Raw genomic sequence first — 19958 nt, forward strand, 5'->3', positions numbered from 1 at the left:
TGACTCCCTTCATAGTCCCAAGGAGGCTGCATAGATCCAGGCATCCTGCAGAGATGACAACATATAGAAGCACAAAGGGGCTATTCCTTCTCACTTGCCTCTTTCAACATTTTAGAATGGAGGCTGAGGAGATCTACATTCTGCTGTAAAATACAGTGAAAATCACCAATACTTCACAAAGTCTTCCAAAGAAAAGAAGAGGAAACACTTCCAAACTCATTCCACAAGGTCAGTATCATTCTGATACCAAAATCAGACAAAGATATTACAAGAAAAAAAAACTATAGACCAATATCCCATAGGAATACAGATGCAAAAATCCTCAACAAAACGTTAGCAACATATAAAAAGGATTATGCTCCATAACAAAGTGGGATTTATCCCAGGAATGTAAGGTTAGTTGATATGAAAATCAATCAAAGTAATATACCTTATTAAGAGAATAATGGATAAAAACCATATGGTTAGACATGGAAAAGGCATTTGGCAAACCCCAATACCCTTTCATGATAAAAACACTCAATAAAGTAGGAATAGAAGGGAACTTTCTCAACCTGATAAAGGGTATCTCAAAAACCCAGAGTTAACATCATGCTTAATGGTAAAAGACTGAAAACTTTGCCACTAATAGCAGGAACAAGACAAGAAGGCCCCTCTCACCACTTCTATTCAATATTGTACTGGAGGTTCTAGCCAGGGCAATTAGACAAGAAAAAGAAATAAAAGGCATCCACATTAGAAAGAAGTAAAACTTTCTCTCTTTGCAGATCACATATATAGAAACTCTTAAGAAATCCACAAAATAAACTATTAGAGTTAATAAAGAGTTCAGCAAGGCTGGAGGATACAAGGTCAATATACAAAAATCAACTGTATTTCTATACAGGGCAATGAACCATCCAAAAATGAAAATAAGAAAACAATTCCATTTACAATAACATCAAAAACAACAAAATAGGTAGGAGTAAATTTAACAAAAGAAGTGCAAGACATATACAATGGAAACTACAAAGCATCCTTGGAATAAATTTTTAAAGATCTAAGCACGTGGAAAGATATTTCATGTTCATGGATTGGGAGACGTAATATAGTCAAGGTAGCGGTGATAAGTCAGTTTTACGTGTCAGCTTGACCAGGCTGTAGTCCCCAGTTATTCAATCAAACACTAATCAAGGTGTTGCTATGAAGGTATTTTGTAGATGTGGTTATCCTCTATAAACAGCTGACTTTCAGTAAACGAGATTATCTTAAATAATTCAGGTGGGCCTGATTCAATCAGTTGAAAGCTGTAAGCATAGAACTGAGGTGTCCAAGTAGAAGATATTCCACCGGTGGGCTTCAATTTCTCCTCATGTCCCAGAATGCCAGCCTGCTCTTTAGACACCCTGCCCTGCAGACTTCAGACTTGCCTAGCAGGCCCCACAACTGCAGGAGCCAACTTACTGCTGTGTGTGTGTGAGTACGTGTGCGCCTCCTACCAGTTCTGTTTGACTGATAGAACCGTAACTGATATAATGGTTACAGTCCTCAAAGTATCTACAGATTCAACACAATCCCTCTAAAAATCCTTGCTGGCTTTTTTGCAGGAACTGACAAATTGATCCTAAAAATCATATGGAAATTCAAGGGACTCAGAATAGCCAAAAAAATAATAAAATCTTAAAAAGAAAAACAAATTTGGAAGGCTCACATTTTCCAATTTCAAAATGTACTACAAAGGTACAGTAATCAAGATAGCATGATATTAGCATAAGGATAGACATCTAGATCAACGGAAAAGAATTGACAGTCCAGAAGTAGACCCGTACACTTACGAGCAATTGACTTCCAGCAGAGCACCATGACAATTCAATGGGAAAATTATAGTCTTTTCAACAAATGGTGCTGAGACAATTAGATATTCATACACAGAAGAATGAAGTTGGGGGACCTCTCTGGCGGTTCAGTGGTTAAGACTCTTCGCTTCCACTGCAGGGGGCACGGGTTCGATCCCTGGTCGGGGAACTAAGATATCGCATGCTGCATGGTGCGGCAATATAAACAAATAAATAAATAGAATGAAGTTGGACCTTTGCTTCACACCATATACAAAAATTAGTTCAAAATGAATCAAAGACCTACATGTAAGAGCTAAAACTGTAAAACTCTTAGAAGAAAACAGGTGTAAATTTTTGTGACTTTCAATTAGACAATGGTTTCTTGGATATGACACCAAAAGCACAAGCAATTAAAGAAAAAAAACAGATTGGACTTAATCAAAATCAAAAACTTCTGTGTTCCAAAAGACACTATCAGGGAAGTGAAAAGATACCCCACAGAATGGGAGAAGATATTTGCAAATCATAAGTCTGCTGAGGGTCTAGTATACAGAATGTATAAAGAAGTCTTACAACTCAACAATAAAAAGCAAATAATCCAATTTAAAAATGGGCAAATGACTTGAATAGACATTTCTCCAAAGAAGATACACAATGGTCAATAAGAAACATGAAAATCTGCTCAACATCATAGTCACCAAGGAAATGCTAACAAAAAGCACAATTAGATACTATTTCATATTCACTAGGATAGCTATAATCAAAAAGACAAAACAAGTGTTGGTGAGGATGCAGAGAAACTGCAACCCTCATACATCGCTGGTGGGAAATAAAATGACAGCCACTTTTGAAAACAGTTTGGCAATTCTTCAAAATTCCACTCCTAGGTATATACCCAAGAGAACTGAAAACACATGTTCACATAAAACCTCGTATAGAAATGTTCATAGCAGCAATGTTCAAATAGCCCCAAAATGAAAATAACCCAAATGTCCAACTGATGAATGAATAAACAAAATATGGTATATCCTTATAATGGAATATTCTTCCACATAAAAATTAATGAAGTACTGATATATGCGAAAACATGGATGACCTTTGAAAACATCATGCTAAATAAAAGAAGCCACTCACAAAAGGCCACCTGTTCTATGATTCCTATTACATGAAATGTCCAGAATAGGCAAAGCCACAGAAACAGAGTAGATTAGTGGTTACCAGGGGCTGAAGGGAGGGGAAGTGGGGAATGACTGCTAATAGACCAGGTGTTTCTTTTGAGGGTGATGCAAATGTTCTGGGATTACATAATAGTGATAGTTACACAGCTTTGTGAATATACTGAAAATGACTGAATTGGATACTTTTAAAAGGTGAATTTTATCATAAATTATCTCTCAATTTTTAAAAGGACAGTGAGAATTTGAAGTTCCTAAGAGTGTTCCCCAAAGGATGTGAAGAGAAAGAGGAAGGAAAAGGAGGAGGAGGAGGGTGACATGATGAGAAGCATGGGTTTCTCTGGGGGTGGGGTGCAGTGGGTGAGAAAAGTTTGTTTTGCAGGAGAACTTATGGAAAGGAATCAGGAATCAAAGACAGAGGTCCAGGAGAAATCAGGAAGGGGTCACAGGGAAGGAAGGGGGAGTGGAGGGGTTTAAGAGGAACTAAGGGAGAGCAAGGCACTCCACGGAAGGGAGAGGAGCCGGGGGAGGGATTTGGTGCCCAAGAGACTCAGCTTGGACAGAAAAACATGTTTGAGGAAGAGAGTTCTTCTGGGCAAAAGAATGAGAGAAACAGAATTATCTTAGGAGCCACCATGAAGTATATGCTTGGATCCATTTAAGATTCTTCCAAAAACTCTAGTAAGATGGAAACTCCTATTGGGATTCTGCTTCATTAAACACCACATCTCAGGCCACAGATGTGAAAACAAAACTTGTCAGGGATATATTATATCTAAACTATTACGAGTCCAAATTGATGGAATTTTATGGCAAAAATCATTTAGAAACAGATTCTTTACTCACTGCTCTTCCGAAAGGTGAGCAAATCAATCTCACTTCCTAGATGTGTCAGATTGCCAAAATTACAAAACAAGAAATACAGATGAACTGACTCCCTGACAGGCCTGAATGGAAATACAAGCCACTGCTTCTCCATCCTAAATTCATTGCGTTTCAATCCACTATTTCTTTAAAGTTGCTCAGTACAATGTTGGACATGATTCCTCAAAGTCTCAAAGCCCTGCACATTCAACATCAAGTTAAAAAAGATGTAAGACATTGGCGTTTTTCTTTTTCTGTATTCGAAATATAGAATTTATGCTCCTGTAATCAGAGGATGTAAAAAACTGCTGTTTCGGGCTTCCCTGGTGGCGCAGTGGTTGAGAGTCCGCCTCCCGATGCAGGGGACGCGAGTTCGTGCCCCGGTCCGGGAAGATCCCACATGCCGCGGAGCGACTGGGCCCGTGAGCCATGGCCGCCGAGCCTGTGCGTCCAGAGCCTGTGCTCCGCAACAGAAGAGGCCCGCACAAAAAAAAAAAAAAAAACCTGCTGTTTTGTAGTCATGGCATCAATCATGAGAATTCACAATTTTGTGTGCGAGGATTTCTCATATTTGATAAATGACTTCATTATTGTGTACTACTGGTTATTTGCTTTTCAGATACATTACAATTGTTGGAAACATCCATTAGCCAGTACTTATCCACATTTTAGGGATTGATTAAAGTGAATCAGTGTTTGGGGAACATAGAGGAACCACTTGTGCTCTGAAGACAATGAAGACATCCAGTAGATACTTGGGGAAGAGAACAATAAACAAGAATCTGGGGGGCTTCCCTGGTGGCACAGTGGTTGAGAGTCCACCTGCCGATGCAGGGGACGCAGGTTCGTGCCCCTGTCTGGAGAGGCCACAACAATGAGAAGCCCACATACTGCAAAAAAAAAAAAAAAAGCATCTGGGGCCACCTATCACTGTCATTTGTTTTCTACAGGTTTACCAGTAAGCTCTTCACTTTTACCATGAAAGTAGCTCAGAAAGCAAAACAAGTCAAGGGGAGAGTACAGACGCAATCTAATGTTATAATACAAGACCACCACTTAGACTGTGTCTGTAGTTCACCTTTGCTTTTGGTTTCCATCTTAAGTTTTTAATTGGGGTCGGCAAACTTTTTCTATTTATTCATACTAAATATTTCAGCTTTGCAGGCCTGAGGGTCTTTGTTGCAACAATTCAATCAGCCTTTGTAAGAACAAAGCAGCCACAGACATTGTGTACATGGATGGGTTTAGCTGTGTTCTCATAAAACATTTACCAAAAAACGAGTATCAGGCCAGATTTGGTCCATGGGCCATATTTTGTCAACCACTGGTTTACACTATACTAGAATCAAAAGATTTATGCTTTACAATTGATATGACTGTTGTGATTATATTTCATATTTCTCCTACTTCAGGCAAACCGTGTATTTTCTTTTTCTCTTTGCACGTTGCCAAATTACGTGGCAATGTTATGTCACAGATTTGGAGGTGCCACATGTTAATGGGAAGCGAACATGGTGATATGGAGACAGATACACATCAATCCAAGTCTCTCCAACTCTATACTACGGCCTTTCTCCATCCCTCCCAGCTGCAGACACACAGTTGAGCTCCCAAGAATACGAGATGATTGGGAAGAGTAGAACAACCCTTGGGTAGAAGCTGCGAAGTGATTATAAAAACCCTCTGCTTCTCTCCCACAGTCCTTAACTTCCTTTCCTCTTCTCCTTTTGGAGTAGGATTTTACATGGTAAGATTTGAGGAGGCGTGTTCTGAAATTAGGTGTGCTTTTGATGGGGAGCCAAGGCAGGGCCCCAGGGGTGTGAAGTGCTGCAGTGGCTTCCTCGGTGTGATAGCAGGTCACAGGTCCCTCCCTGTCTGCAATGCCCTTTCGTGTGTGCTCACCCCGCCTCCCCCTGATTATAGATTCTGGAGAGGCTGTTTGTTTCCTTGAAGTCTTCTTATCCTAATTCTAACACGTTCTCTGTTTCTCCATGATCCACTCCAAAAATCTCACCTCAAAGGATCAGTCCAACAGAGTGGGGACTGCATTGCCCTGGCCACTCCCATTCCAACCCATGCAGCTCTAGACAGCCCCAGAACTCCTAGCGCCTACTCCGCAAGCTTTCATATAAAAGGACCCCCTGCTTTGTCCTGATCTTTGATCTCTCTCCAGAAAATGTAGCTGTGACTCCCATTTCCACTGCTGTGTATCACTGTGGTGCTCTGGCTGGAGAAGCCCCTAATTTTTCAACAGGGAAACCACCTTGCATTTTAAGTTCAACCTTCACATTATCCCAGGCAGCCCAAGGTGTGCACAAATAACTTGTTATTAATAAAAATTTAACAGCTCTGATGTAAAATTATTCTTTCAATAATTTAGAGTAGATTTAATGTTACTCCTGAAATAATGTCACTTTTTTAAATCAAGAAATAATGATGCACTTTTCCAATTAAGAAAAAAAAAAGTTGGCTTAAGATGAAGGAGAGATAGTTAACTACTGTCCCACCACTCACACCCAAAAGCCCATGATACAGTTGACAGTTGTGGGAACTACAATTTATACTGCTCATGAGGTGTGGTTTCACAGTTTCTGTTGTTCTCTTTTGAATTTCACTCAGGGATATATTTTCAGTAAGAAAGACATCAAGGACAAGCGAAGAATGTGTCAGCAGTCTCTGCATCACCAGGGAACAGAATGCTACCACGCCCCTCCTCAGTCAGCGTGCTAGAGAAATCTGCAAGCTGGCTGTATTCAGTATTCTTTATTTTTTTCCAATTTACTTTCAAATTATATCAAATTTACTCTCAGGCACGTATCACCAAAAAAAAAAAAATCAAACAGCTTGAATATGACTGTGTCCCTTATAAGCAGGGAAAGCCACCTGCAGATCAAGGCCATCACGTGATCTCTCCCTACTAATAGCATTCAAATATCTGTGAATTCCATTTATTGTGACTTTTAACAAAATGGTCTTTATTTAAACGTATTTATTGTAGCACGTGCCTACTGAATTATCTGAGGAATACAGAAGGAGAACAAAATCAATACTCATTTTTTTTTAAATCTGTACCATAAAATACACTTTTAAATAATTTTCGATAATCACTTTAACAGTTTTTTGCAAAGTGAACAGTTTTTGAGATCATCACATGGCTGCTTTATTTAACATGTGGATAAATGTATTTATAAAAGTCACCCAAAAAAGCACAGTGTCATTTGCCTTATTTCCCTGCAAGATTTCTTTGTATTTTCCAAAAATCTGAGTCCACTCATGGGATGTGTCATTATATCGGATGTATATATATCTATATAGCCTGGATGTGAATGTCATCCATTATATGTGTGGTGGGTTGAAGGGTGTTGAAAGGGATCAGAATATGCCACCCCAAAACACGCCACTTTGGCATAAGGACTCTTTTGCGCTGAAGGCAACTGAGACACAGCAGGTGCAGGAGGAACTCTCTGCCCTCCTCCTTTTTGCTTAAAATCAGGGCATAAACTTCCATTTGTTAAGGTGTCCTCCCCTGTCCCCACACCAGGAAGAGAACAACTCTTAATCCCCAGAGATTCCTATCACTGGAGATTGCCAACTTGGTCTGCATAACAAACCTTACTAAACAGCCCTTATCTTCCATTAGTTTCCCCAAACATTCACCTTCCCACAATTTACCCTCCCCCCAGAAGTACAAACCCCTTTTCCTTTGTCTAGTCTTTTCTCTACCGTATATCACCTTTTTTAAAAAAAAATGACATATAAGCTCTGAAACCTAACTACATTTTGGAGTTTTCATTTCTTTTCTGTGTGGCCCTTACGTTAGGGAAAACACTGACTGAAACCGCCCGCCCTGGCCAGGCAAAGACAAGCAACAATTTGCATGAGTTATTTTATGACAGGAGATCCTAGCGAGGAACACGGAACTCACAAGACAACACAAACGGGAAGAATACGAGAAAGGTCAAAAGAAGAGAGGAGACGCCAGTGCCTATGTCCTACCAACCTCCCAGAATCCTTCTCACTGGAATCCATCTTGGCTGAGCGGTTGTGTGTGCGACCAGAAAGGACCCTGAGCCAGAATGATTGGCCAGAGGCAACCCAGAAACTAATCCCATCACCATAAAACCTGAGACTTCGAGCCACGTGGCAGAGCTATCCGCCTAGGTTCCCTCACCCTGCTGCTCTCCTCCTGGCGCCCCTTCCCAATAAAGTCTCTTGCTTCGTCAGCACGTGTGAATCCTCAGACAATCCGTTTCTGAGTGTTAGACAAGAGCCCACTCTCGGGCCCTGGAAGGGGTCCCCCTTCCTGCAACACTCACATGCATGCAAAGTAAATCTTTCTCCTCTTGGTCTGTCTATTGCCAGTTCATTTGCCAGCCTCAGCCACTGAACCTAAGAGAGTAGAGGAAACGTTCTTCCCTCCTCTACCGTGTCCTCACCACACCCTCATAAGAAAGGTCCAAGTCCTAAGCACCGGTACCCATGAATATGACCTTACGGGGTTTTTATAGACGTAATTATGTGAAGGATCTCAAGAGGAGATCACCCTAGATTAACCAGGTGTACCCTCAGTCCAATGCCAAGTCCTTTTAATGGAAAAGAAGCAGAAGCAGATACACAGAGAGACACAGGAAGGTGATGTTGGCCCTAGCGGCAGAGATTAAGGTGATACTGCTACAAGCCAGGGAACCCCAAGGATTGCCAGCAACCGCAGAATCAAGGAGAGAGACCTGGAACAGAGTCTGCCCTAGAGCCTCCAGAAGAAACCAACTCTGCTGACACCTTGATTTCAGACTTCCAGCCTCCAGGACTCCTTCCTTCCTCCAGGACTTCAGACTTCCAGCCTCCAGGACTCCTTCCTTCCTCCAGGACTTCAGACTTCCAGCCTCCAGGACTCCTTCCTTCCTCCAGGACTTCCGACTGCCAGCCTCCAGGACTCCTTCCTTCCTCCAGGACTTCCGACTGCCAGCCTCCAATATTCTTTATTGAGAGAATAAAATTCTACTGTTTTTCAGCCCCCAAGTTTGTGGTAATTTGTTACAGCAGCCACGGGAAACTAAAACATATGTGTCGGGGCAAGAAAAAAAAAAGTGTTGCCACAGCACAGATCATACTTGCTCTAGGTTTTAAGGGAGGGAAAGAACATTATTGTCAGTCCAGGCCCTGGGAGGAGAGCGGATGTATTAGGGCCAAAAGGGCTTGTCTGCGGTTGGAGCAAGCCCGGTGTGATACCGAATACCAGGTACCAAATATCTGGTGAAGTGAGAGCAAGATACCAGGTAAAGAACTAAGCCGTGTTCAAAACCAGTTCCCAGGAGACGGAACTCCCCAACAGAACCACCAAAGGAAGCACATATTTGATTAGATCTAGGGCAGGAGTCAGCAGACTTTTTCTGTAAAGGGCCAGACAGTAAATATTTTCAGCTTTGTGAGCCATTTGTGAGCCATCGGGTCTCTGTCACAACTACTCAGCTCCGCTGTTGTAAACTCTGCCATAGACAATCGGTAAACAAAGAGATCCAGCTGCGTTACAATAAAACTTCGTTAACATACCCCTGGGTATATACCCAAAGAAAGTGAAAGGAGATGTTCAAACAGATACTTTCATATCCAAGTTCATAGCAGTGTTACTCACAAGAGTCAAGAGGTAGAAACAGCCCAAGTGTCCATCAACTGACTAACAGATAAACGAAATACGGTATATACGGACAGCAGAATATTATTCAGCCATAAAAAAGAAGGAAATCCTGTCACATACTACAACATGGAGGAGCCTTAAGGACACGATGCTGAGTGAAATAAGTCAGACACAGAAGGACAAATACTGCTTGATTCCACTTACATGAGGTATCTAAAGGAGTCGAACTCTTAGAAACAAAAGTAGCATGGTGGTTCCAGAGGCAGAGGGGAGAGGGTAAACGGGAGGTGTTATTCAATGGATACAGAGTTTCAGGTCTGCAAGATGAAAACGTTCTAGAAATCTGTTGCACGACACTAAATATAGGAAACACTACTGACCGTACATTTTAAAATGGTTAAGATGGTAGATTTTATGTTATGTTTTTACCACAATAAAAAAAAGCAATGATGCAAGGTGAGTTAAGTTCTGAAGATCTAATGTATAACACTGTGACCACAGCTAATAATACTGTATGTGTTTTTCAAATTTGCTAAGAGGATGGGGCTTCCCTGGTGGCGCAGTGGTTGAGAGTCCGCCTGCCGATGCAGGGGACGCGGGTTCGTGCCCCGGTCCGGCGGGTTCCCACATGCCGCGGAGCGGCTGGGCCCGTGAGCCATAGCCGCTGAGCCTGCGCGTCCGGAGCCTGTGCTCCGCAACGGGAGAGGCCACAACAGTGAGAGGCCCACATACCGAAAAAAAAAAAAAAAGAAAAAAAAAATTTGCTAAGAGGGTAGACCTTAAGTGTCCTCACCGCTAAAAAAAACATAATAATTTTAATTTTAAAAAAGATGGTAACTACGTGAGGCGATGGATATGTTAAATAGCTTGATTGTGGTGATTCTTTCATAATGTATATCAGAATCATCAAGTTGTACACCTTAAACACATACAATGTTTAATTGTCAATTATACCTCAATTAAGCAGGGGGCGCAATGAAGTACTGACATATGCTAGAACAGATGAACCTCAGAAACATTATGCCAACTGAAATAAACCAAGACACAAAAAGACAAATGTTATATGATTCCACTTCTATGAAATATCTAGAATAGAAAATTACAGAGACATAAAGGAGATGAAAGGTTACCAGGTGTGGGGGCGGGGGGGCAGGAGGGAATGGGGACTTATTGTTTAATGGGTACAGAATTTCTGTTGGGGTGATAGAAAATGTTTGGAAATCGATAATGGTGATGGTCACACAACACTGTACTCAATGTCACTGAATTATACACTTAAAAATGGTTAAATGGCAAATTTTATTATGTTACACCTATTTTACCACAATTTTTTCGAAGTCTGCATTTAGAAAAAAAATTTTATTTACAAAAATAGGGGCTGGCTGACCCCGATCCAGAGTTTTCTGTAAAATGTGTTCTTCAAGCTAACGCTCTCCCAACTGTAACATGTGTTCTATAACATGTGTGTGTTATGACTCCAGAATTATCCCCGTGTCACAGATTCGAGGTGGGAAGCTCTGTGGTCCTCGTCATTGGTCTGTGCCATTTCCTCATGGGTACATACTTATACACATGTGGAACATGGAGAAAGGCAAATTTATGTTGCGTTGTGTGACCTTAAAAAGCCTCCAAACTATGTCATTTACACTCTGCTGTGTACGTAAGAGGGACTGTCTGATACAGTATGAAGACTTATGGGTTGGGAGACCTGTCACCATTCACTTCCTGGCCCTCAGATGCATCATTTCTGCTCTCTGGGACTCAGTTTGATCAGATGATTCTCATTTGCTGGTTACATGATGTCCTGCACCAGAGAAGCACGCAGCCTCCAATGGAGCCCGCGTGAGAGGGCATCCCAGCATCCCAAGCATGGCTGCCACCAACCTTAGGAATATTTTTATCCAGAAGAATAAACATCCTAGTAGAAGGAGACATGAAACGCGAAGCTTGAAGTCATAATTCAATGTATAAGCACCCGCAAAGCGGTGCAGGTTTATTAGATGGCTAATAAAAATAAATCATGGTCATGTTTTTAAAATGACTTCTCATGTGTTGTGGTTACTTCTCGGCATACTGTAAATTAGCTGTGAAGGGCTACTTCCTGCCGGGATTTTTTTTGTCCCTCAAATATAAAGGGTTATAAGGCTAAAGAATGCAGACACGCATCATGTCTGCAGAAATCGTAAAAAAAGATCAAATGTGATATTTTCTTTCAACATGGACAATGGCTTTGAGATTTTCCATTCAGGCAGCCTTGAACACAGCCTCCAGCATTTGCCAATTACTCCTGACAAATACCATTTGGGCCTGAGTGATGTTGTAAGTGAAATAAAACAGTGGGAGGAAAAAAACCAGAGCATGATAAAAGGCATTTTTTTTGGTCTGCTGAGAACTTACTGTAAGTTATACATTCACAGGGGAAGGCCTCGCTTCCTGCCAGTGACAGGCCCCATGTGATCGAGAGTTCTAAGGTGACTTTTGTTTGACAGTAATAGGAAGAGAAGACAAAACTCAGTTTTCGTGTCCCTTAAAAGGGAGTCAGCTCTTTTTTTCCCCTCAGGAAGAAAAATATGTCTATAAACAAAGGAAAGGACACCAGGCACTGCCCCCACCCCATTCTGCACAATGTGAGCTAATGGGTGAGAACAATGCCGTGAAATCAACCTGGCCACAATGCCCTGGGCTGCCAGCACCTCCGACTCGCTGGGATCTGAGCTTGGGGCATGTCAGAACCTGCAGCGAACCCAGGCCACAAGAAAGAAAGGCACAGCCAGCACTCAGAGTGAAGCTGTCTGATCCTTCCCACGGCCCATCTCTCCCGAAATCTCCTCCGCTTCTGCGGTCTTTCTGTCCCAGAACCCATGGGTGGCCTCAGATAAGCGAAGACCAAATCCATCCCCACCACCACCACTGCCTCATTCTTCAAGGCTCCAAGGAAACTCATCCCTACACTCAACCTTAGTGCTGGAGGGAGTCAGAAAGCAGCTCATGGAAATGACCAGAAAGAAGCTGTAGGTGTATGAAGGCTCCTTTATACTCCTAAGTTAACACCATGGCCGGGTCTGAAAGCCCCTGGACTCTTCCACTCGAGGTCCACCAGCCCCCATGCATTTGCAGCGGCTCAGGGCATTCAGAACCACACCGCTGCACGGGGATCTATTTTTTCCCCCATGAATGTGAACCTCAGAAATGGATGTTAGGAAGACTGGGGTTCCACAGCTGACTGCCCAGCAGCCGCAGCAAGGGGTGGGGGCAAGGAGCTGGGTGGCTTCCGTCAGGCCACCTCCCCTGGCACTTCCGAGGAATTTGGGAACAGCCGTCCCCCAAAGTCAAAGGGGCAAAACTATGATAATCGCCAAGGATCTGGCCACGTGGATCCTCCCAGCAGAGCTCCAGGGCCCCGCGAACAGCACCCTCATGTCAAGGATAGGCGTCCCCCAACTGCGCCAGATGGCTTGCTGATGGTCCGACCGACTGGTCCAGGAGACTGGGAATTCTCTACCACAATGGCTTGGACCCCAGAGCCAGTCACACTTCTGCGGGACTGCTTCTCTAGCTCCCAGTAGGTTCAGGGCAGGGCCTGAGACTCTGCTTTTCTCACAAGCTCCTGGTACTGTTGATTCTGTTGGTCTCCAGACCAGCTTTTAAGGAGCAGGGTTCTAGGGCCAGCCACCCCCATAAAAGATGCTGACAGTGCTTCGTTAGCTTTCTGAGGGACATTTTCAGTGGCAGTGGCCTCCCCCGTAGACTCCTGCCACCAGCAAACTATAAAAGAAAGATGATGAATTCTAACAGCTGCTCACTGCCAAGACTTTGCTCTTACGGGTATCAGAAACACTGCCTTGTAAATAGACAGAATATTTCCTCTTTCATAAAATTTCTGCTGATGGCTGTGTCCATGTGTGCCACGGCTCCCAACCTGGGCTACGGTGTGGTCCCCTGGCCTGAATATTGAACCACAACAATCACAAAGAGCTCATTATCCCAACATGAATACTCTGAAGCAGGATCTGTTTCCCAAACAGCCAGCCACCACCAGTAAGGCAACTCCAATCAGAGAAACTGTCATCTGTAGTTTACTCCTCCAAGTAAGGGGAAAAACTTCAATACCATAGTAAGGGCCTCATCCAGGTCTTGCTACCACGCTCTAGATGAAATGCCCAAGAGAAAACAAACACCCACTTAAGACAAGGCTGGGATGTGTATAAATAGCAAGAGGTGTGGAAGGGGAAAAGAGTGAGAAGGGAGAAACCGTGATCAGAGCTCCCCTATCTGCAAGTTGAATTCATCTTGATGGAAGGACAGATCACAGAGGCACTGGGAAAGTCCAGCGGACCAAAGAGATCGTTTCAAAGGAGCCCACCCCCACCCCCCCGCCACTGTGCAGTCACTAGGTGATGTGTGCTGGGTCACGTCACTGCCCCAGCCATGTGGGATCTGGAGCCTGTCAGTCACCTGTAGACAGAGCAGTCCAAGGACACCCTGGTGTCGTTTTCACTCTACTTTGAAGCTCTGTCCTCAGATCAAACGCACGCCTCTAACAACAGACAGGCAGCCCTCCCGTTGGTTGGGAAGAAGTGGCTCCTTTCCAGCTCTCCACCAAATGGACCACTTTCTAATTCTAGAAGCCTCTGGCAGAAGAGGGGTCACAAGAGTAGCCCCCCTTTCTTTGTGTGGGTGGTCAGTTTAAACTCCAAAGCGACCCTTGCTCTTTTTGCTTGTAAGTCAGGACCTGTCTCCCTGCTCCCAGTGATAGAAATTAAATAGAATAGAAGAAATTAAAAGCTGCTAGCCGGTGTGAAAAATGAATTAAAACCTGCTACCTGGTGTGAAAACTTCTGGCCAGGTCCCCTCTCTGTCAGCCATCACCTTGAACTATTATTTATCGGTCTGCGTTTCTCACTCAAGGAGATCCAACGGCCCACAAGAGAATATGAAGTCTGCATTTTATCCCAGTAGCAACACATAGAGTTCTTGTTTGCCTTGTCTGGGTCCTAACATCTGAAAAAAAAAAAAATGACACTCCCTGTTGCCTGATTTTGACGGTAGCCTCAAGGACCTCAGTATGCATCCTCAGCCCAGCGGTCTTCTTGCGCCATCCAGTGTTCAAAGATGGAAGTGTCTCAAGCTCACTGCAGAGTCCCACAGATTCAGAGATCCATTTCTTATTTTTCAGGCATCAACCATAACACTTGGGACACTCACAGGTATAGCTAGTTTTTAAAGGAGACTTGTGAAAAGAACTAAAAAGTACTGAGCCCCTGCTGTGGTCTGGCCACTCATATTTCACTCTCCTGGCTGAAATGAATGTTAAAGCACTTGTGCTTTGGATTAATCTGTACTCAGCAGGGATTGGTACTATTTTAGAGATTATTTAGGCAGCATAAACTTGTTCAGTGGAACAGAAACTGGCATTCTCTCTCCTGCCTCCCAAAACTATTGTAACTGTAGGCTTGAAAATCCAGAATGTTCCAGCTGGGAGAAGTTAAAGGAGCTTGTTCCTATAGCCCAGAGACTCAGAAAGGAAACTCTGGTGAAGAGCAAAGTCACCTGGGAGCTTTAGGACCCCCAGGATGTTGGCACACCCCAGACCAATTAAATCAGACCCTCGGGATGGGACTCCGGCCTCTGCAGTTTTTAAAGCTCTGCATGTGAGAGGGAGGTGACATCAGCAAGGTGGAGGGCTAGGAGGTCCCAACGTTCACCTCCTCACAAAGACAGTGAACAACTGCAAACCAACAAAAACAGCTCAGGGAACGCTCTGGAATACAATGAAGAAGCATCAAAAATCCTGCAGAGCTCAAAAACCGAGGATGGCCATGTAAAAAAGTGCAGGAAGCATCTGACCTGTGTTACCCCAGCCTCAGGCCAAGAGCGTCTGAGTGCCAGGGAGATCACCCCCAGAGGAATTCCACCTCCTGGAGAAAAGGAAAGCAGAAGGTCCAGCAAGCCTCACCACTGTGCACGTCTGCAGCCTTTGCTACTGAGGTCTCCCCCGGTCTACACCAACGCCGATCCCAGCTGACGGAGCTGCCCCGAGTGCCCACCACCAAGTCCCCTCCCTAGGGCTGGAGCTGTCACCGTCCGCAGAGGCCCCAGGCACTGCCGTGCCCCACTCTCTGGGATCAGGACCTCACAGCGCATCATCACATACATGATGGGAGCCAGGCTGCCCGGAGCCCTGCTCTCAGTCTCAGGTCACAGCTTTGTGCCACCATTGCCAGGGCAGCCTCTGCTGCCCTGAGCCCCACCCTCTGGGTCCCAGGTCACACTCTGACCATTACCAGTACCACACTGTTACTGCCCTGAGCCTCACACCCAGCTCCCAGGTCTTGGCTCTGAATCATCACTGACGGGGCTGCCCTGAGCCCCAACCCCACGACTCAGGCCACCACTCGGAACCATCATTGCCAAAACACACTATCAGTGCTCCCAGCCCTGCCCCTCCGTCCCAGGTCAAAGCTCTGAACTGTCATTGCCAGAGGCACTGCCACTGCCCTGAGCCCTGCTCCCTGGATCCTAACACAAGGTTTTAACAAGCCACCACCAGGTAGGTGCTACTACCGTCCTACAACTGCCCCCTGGGGTCAAAGGTGGGACTTCAACCCACCATCTGCAGGCTGTGCTGCTACTGCCCCCTGGGGCCGAGGACCAAGCCATTGCTGCACCTTGTCACCCCAGGATCTGTGCCACTGCTGCATCACCACCCCCCTCCAGCCAGAGTCACTGTGGTGAGACCCAGAGACCCAGACCTTGGTTCCACAGGCCATCTGTACATGCTCACACTTTAGACACAAGTGATGCTGCCTCAGCAAGTGGTCCCAGGACTCCAGCTCCACTTCTACCGTTTGTCAGCACAACAGACCACAGCCAAGAGGGATCCCATTGGCTAGAACTTGCTCCCATGGGAAAAGCAGAAGACCCCAGCAACCTTCACCTCCGAAGTGCCCAAAAGCTTTGTTGCCACTCCTACCCATAGGACCTTGGCAGTCTTGGCCACAGAATATTCCAGCAGTCTGCACCTACGATGACCTCAGCTGACAGAGCCGTGTGGAGACTATGCTGCTGTGCCTTCCAAGAATGAAAGACACTGTATCCCGCCAGGCTAGTACCCTTGCAACCACATTTAGGTGAGTCTTTTCCCACTGAAGCCAGTCCAAAAAGTGGACGCATCCTCAAATGCACAGACATCAATGCAAAGCCATCAGAAATATGAAAAAGCAAGGAAACATGACACCATCAAAGGAACATAATGATTTTCCAGTAACCAATCCCAAAGAAATGGAGATCTGCGAGTTACCAAAAAAAGAATTCAAAATAATTATTTTAGGGCTTCCCTGGTGGTGCAGTGGTTCAGAGTCCGCCTGCCGATGCAGGGGACACGGGTTCGTGCCCCAGTCCAGGAAGATCCCACATGCCACGGAGCGGCTGGGCCCGTGAGCCATGGCCGCTGAGCCTGCGCGTCCGGAGCCTGTGCTCCGCAACAGGAGAGGCCACAGCAGTGAGAGGCCCGCGTACCGCCAAAAATAAATAAATAAATAAATATTATTTTAGGAAGTTCAGCAGGATTTAGGAGAACACAACTTAATGAATTCAGGAACACAATAAATGAAAAAAATAAGTTCAACAGACAGAAATCATTTTTAAAAAGAACCAAACAAACTCTGAAGCTGAAGACCACAATGAATGGAATGAAAAAATGCAATAGAGAGCTGTTGATGTTCTCAGGCAGAATAAAGAATCTGTGAACTGGGACTTCCCTGGTGGCGCAGTGGTTAAGAATCCACCTGCCAATGCAGGAGACACGGGTTCGATCCCTGATCCAGGAAGACCCCACATGGCGCGGAGCAACTAAGCCCATGCGCCCCAAGTACTGAGCCTGCGCTCTAGAGCCCACGAGCCACAACTACTGAGCCTGCATGCTGCAACTACTGAAGCCCACGAGCCTAGAGCCCGTGCTCCGCAACAAGAGAAGCCACTGCAGTGAGAAGCCCGTGCACCACAACGAAGAGTAGCCCCCGCTCTCCGCAACCCGAGAAAGCCCGTGCACAGCAACAAAGACCCAATGCAGCCAAAGATAAAATTTTAAAAAGTGAAAAAAAAAAAAAGAATCTGTGAACTCCAAGATAGATTTGTTGATATTATCCAGACAGAGGAGAAAAAAATTAGATTGAAAAAGACTGAAGAAAACTTATGTGAATTATGGGATACTATCAAACAAAACAAAACAAAACAAAAGAAGAGAGAAAGAAAAGGACAGAAACATATTTAAAGAAATCATAGCTGAAAAATTCCTAAATCTGGGGAGAGACATGGCCATCCAGGTACATAAAACCCAAAGGTCCCCAAATAGATATAACCCAAAGAGATATTCACCAAGATACATTATAATTAACCTCTCAAAAATCAAAGACAAAGAGAAATTTTAAAACAGAAAGAGAAAAGGGACTCATCACATAGAAGGGAATCCCAATAAGGCTATCAGCAAATTTCTCAGCAGAAACCTTGCAGGCCAGAGGAGGGGATGACACATTCAAAATGCTCAAGGAAATAAACTATTCACCAAGAATACTTTATCTAGCATAACTGTACTTCATTAGTGAAGGAGAAATAAAGACTTTCCCAGAAAAACGAAAGCTGAGGGAATTTATCAGCACTAGACCTGCTTTACAAGAAATGCTAAGGGGGGTTCTTCAAGCTGAAACAAAAAGACACTAATTAGTAACATGAAAACATGGAAGTATCAACTTTACTGGTAAAGGTATAGTAGAATTCAAAATACCCTAATACTGTAATGGTGGTGTGTAAGTCACTTTGAACTCTAGCATATAGGCTAAGAGACAAAAGTCTTAAAAATAATTATAGCTACAATATTTTGTTAATGGACACATAATATAAAAAGTTGTAAATTGGGACAACAGCAATATAAGTTGAGGGTGGGAGCAAGTAAATGTGTGGAACACTTTTATGCAACTGAAGTTAAGTTATAAGCTTAACAGTTATAACAACAAGATGTATTATGAAAGCCTCACGGTAACCACAAAGCAAAAACTATCTGCTGTATAGATACATAAGTGATAAAGAAAAAAGAATCAAAGCATACCACTATAAAAAAAATCAACTCACAAAGAAAGACAGCAGAAAAGGAAGAGAGGAACAAAGAAACTACAAAACAATTAGAAAGAAATTAATGAAATAGCAATGGTAAGTCTTTGCCTATCAATAACTACTCTAAATGCAAATGGTTTAAATTTTCTATTTAAAAGGCAAAAAGTAACTGAATGGATAAAAAAACAAAACCCAACTATATATACTGCTTAGAAAAGAGTCATGTAAGCTTTAAAGACACAGGCTGAAAGTGAAGATATTTTATGTAAATGGAAACCAAGAGAGCTGAGACAGCTATACTTATATCACACAATATAGACTTTAAGTCAAACATTGTAACAAAAGACAAAGAAGGTCATTATATTGTTATAATGATAAAGGGGTTAATTAATCAAGAGGATATAACAGTTGTAAACATATATGCACCCAGTACTGAAGCACCTAAATATATTAAACAATTATTAATAAAGCTGAAGGCAAAAAATAGACAGCAATGCAATAATCGTTGGTGATTTCAATACCTCACCTTAAACAATGGGTAGATCATCCAGAGAGAATCAATTTTAAAGATGGACTTGAAAGACACTTTCAATCAAATAGACCTAATAGACATGTAAAGAACATTCCATCCAACATTCATCTCTAGCACACATGAAACATTCTCCAGGGTAAATCATGTTAGGTCACAAAACAAGTCTTAATAAATTTAAGCAGACTGAAATCATATTGAGTATCTTTTCCAACCACAATGGTATGAGACTAGAAATCAGTAACGAGGAAAGCTGGAAACTTCACAAATACGTGGAAATTAAACAACACACTTCTGAACAACCAACAGGTCAAAGAAGGAATAAAAACATATCTAGAGACAAACAATAATAGAAACACAGCATACAAAAACTTATGCAGCAAAAGTGGTTCTACGAGGGAAGTTTATAGCAATGAATGCCTACATTAAGAAAAAAGATCTCAAATAAACAACCTAACCTTACTCCTGAAGGAACTAGAAAAGGAAAAATAAACTAAGCCCAAAGTTAGCATAAGGAATGAAATAAAAATTAGAATATAAATAAAGGAAATAGAGATGAGAAAGACAATAGAAAAAGATCAACAAAACTAAGAGTTGGTTTTCTGAAAAGATAAACAAAATTGACAAGCCTTTAGCTAGACTAAGAAAAAAAAAAGAGACTACTCAAATTAATAAAATTATAAATGAAAGAAGAGACATTATAACTGATACCACAGAAATTCAAAGGATCATAAGAGACTACCATGAACAACTATATGCTAATGAATTAATTTAGAAGAAATGGATAATTTCCTAGAAACACACAACTTACCAAGAATGAATCATGAATT

The 19958-nt window shown here is 43.1% G+C and overlaps 1 protein-coding gene across 6 annotated transcripts in view; it reads right to left on the reverse strand.

Moving 5' to 3' along the window:
• SETD4 (SET domain containing 4) overlaps positions 1 to 19958 on the reverse strand; it is a 412601-nt gene that overhangs the window by 358368 nt on the left and 34275 nt on the right. Inside the window, exon 12 of one of the 6 annotated variants that reach the window (XM_067739435.1) lies at positions 8701 to 8833. The exons of the other annotated variants lie outside the window; for them this stretch is intronic. The gene's annotated coding sequence lies outside the window, so the exon portion shown is untranslated. Of the gene's footprint in view, positions 1 to 8700; positions 8834 to 19958 lie in introns of those variants that run through there. 6 annotated transcript variants of the gene reach the window in all.

Source organism: Pseudorca crassidens, chromosome 5 (genome assembly GCF_039906515.1).
Source record: "Pseudorca crassidens isolate mPseCra1 chromosome 5, mPseCra1.hap1, whole genome shotgun sequence".
NCBI lineage: Eukaryota > Metazoa > Chordata > Mammalia > Artiodactyla > Delphinidae > Pseudorca > Pseudorca crassidens.